The sequence below is a fragment of the Hibiscus syriacus genome, unplaced genomic scaffold (assembly GCF_006381635.1).
Source record: "Hibiscus syriacus cultivar Baekdansim isolate YM2019G1 unplaced genomic scaffold, ASM638163v2 tig00117034_pilon, whole genome shotgun sequence".
NCBI classification, from domain to species: domain Eukaryota; kingdom Viridiplantae; phylum Streptophyta; class Magnoliopsida; order Malvales; family Malvaceae; genus Hibiscus; species Hibiscus syriacus.
The window spans coordinates 2,802,501-2,804,701 of NW_024063533.1; the positions used below are offsets into that span (position 1 = coordinate 2,802,501).

Below are 2,201 nucleotides of genomic sequence, written 5' to 3' on the forward strand. Positions count from 1 at the left end.
TAAATATGCCATTTGTGTGATTTTAATCATTAAGAAGCCATTGTCAAAAGGGATATGAGTCGATACAAAGAGAGTAGAAGAAATGCAGAATCGGCAAAGTTTGAAGCAGAATCCCAACTCTTCAGTGCAAAGAAAACAGCGAAGGATTTGGCTTCAATGATAGAGGAATCAAATTTTAAAGCCAAGGGAAGGATTAAAGATGTTGAATCTTTGAAAAACAAAGGAAAACTCGAAGAGAAGGCATCGAATTTTCGGAGTACCGAAAGTTATCCGTATGATGAAGTTATGAGAGACCTGGAAATGGTGAAACATGAACTCAGTGACCTTAAGCTTGAAATGGCTTCTGTAATGGCTGAGAAAGCAAGAGCAGTGAAGGAGTACGAAGATTTGAGCTCGAAAATGGTGTTGAACGGTAGGTATATCGAAGAGCTCAAGAATGAAATCGAGGCGGCTAATGAGGAGCATGTTCTGGTCGAATTGGCCCGGATCGAGGCATCGAAAGAAACTGCAGATATCGAAGCTCGAAAAGAGAAAGAAGTTGGTGAATTCTCATATATGATGGTGGAAATGAAGAAGAAGATGAAGGACATGATTGAAGAGATCGATCGGACCGAAGAGTTGGAACAAAGATTGAATGTCACATTGTCGGATATTAATGTGTTGCAGGATAATCTCAAGCTAAGAACGAATTGGCTTCGATTCGAGAAGAGCGTTTTCGATATATGTCGTCGATGGATGTTGTCCGAAATGAGCTGAAACATGTTGGAGAAGAAACAAAGAAGCTGAAGAAAACAGAAGAACATGGAGATCCGGGAGTTAAAAGTCTCAACTCAAAGCTCTTGAGAGCAAAATCGAAGTTGGAAGCAGTGACAGCAGCTGAAGAAAAGGCTAAATCAATTGTGACCAATCTTTCACTTGAACAATTAAACACTGAAACTGAAGCATCAAAGAAAGAGAAGGCTCTTATAATCGAAGCATAGCGAAAATCGGAGAAGAAATCCGGAAAACCGAGTCCGAAATAGACTCGACCGAGGAAAAACTGCAGGCTGCTGTGGAGGAACTTGATGCAGTCAAGGCAGCTGAGGCTTCAGCTCTAGAAAAGCTGAGATCACTCATAGAGATCACAATGCAATCTAGAGCTTCGGCATCTAATCAAAGTCCAACGATTACGATATTGAAATTCGAGTACGAGTACCTAACCGGACGTGCCGTTCGAGCTGAAGAAATTGCTGATAAGAAAGTTGCTGCAGCTCAGGCATGGATTGAAGCTCTCAAGGCTAGTGAAAGGGAAACATCAATGAAAACTGAAACGGCTCGGAGATATCTTACGAGGATAGAGGTAGAACACGAAGCATATCGAACCAATCAATCACCATTGAATAGAAGATCAATGAAAAGCAATGGCAACTTGATACCATTAGGAAGATCAAGGTTTCGTAGATCGTCATCGCTGTTGATACAGGCGGGCGGATCGACCCCATTCATCATTAAGAAGAAAAGAAAAGTGATGCTGAATCTGGCCAAGATCTTCACTGGTAAGAAAGTTGATAAAGATGATTAAGCTTGTGATGTTTCCATGCAATTTCTTTATTGCCATTGCTTAGTTCCTCTTTAAAAAAAATAAAAAAACCCGAATTTAAAGAGAGTGATTGATGCATTTACAAATGCAATTGCAGGTTGTTTCTTTCTTTGAATCTGTGATGTAAATGAATTCAGACTCTTCATATAAATTTGGCAATTTTGAAAATGAAACAAAACCGAATTACTAGCTTGTTAATATATATATATATATATAATCTATATTTATATCTCTATCTATAATACTTATAAAAGTAGAGTTTGAAGAAACTCTTAAACTAATGAAAAATTATCATCTATGATTCATTAAATTGAATGAACAAAATCGAATTGCTAGTGTAGATGTTTATAGATGGATGAGGGCTCTATACAACAGTGTAACACCTCAATTTATGGGTTAAATTTAAGATTTATAAAGTAGTGGATTTAATTGGAATTTTGGAAAGAAAATTGATGATTAAATTGTAAAATCGCAAAGTTAAAATACCCTTTCATAAGACGCATAAAATTCAGTGGTCAAACTATTAGTTTACCCATTTTTATTTTGGAGAGAATTATAAATTCTCTCCTCCGTGAGTTTCCAGAGTATTTTTCCAGTTTCCCTCCCCCTTCAACCATCCTTT

General features: G+C 37.4%; 1 pseudogene; it reads left to right on the plus strand.

Annotated features, from left to right (window-relative positions):
* The window catches only part of LOC120196894, a 13,404-nt pseudogene extending 11,684 nt beyond the window's left edge, over positions 1–1,720 (plus strand).
* Positions 1,721–2,201: the final 481 nt, after the last annotated feature.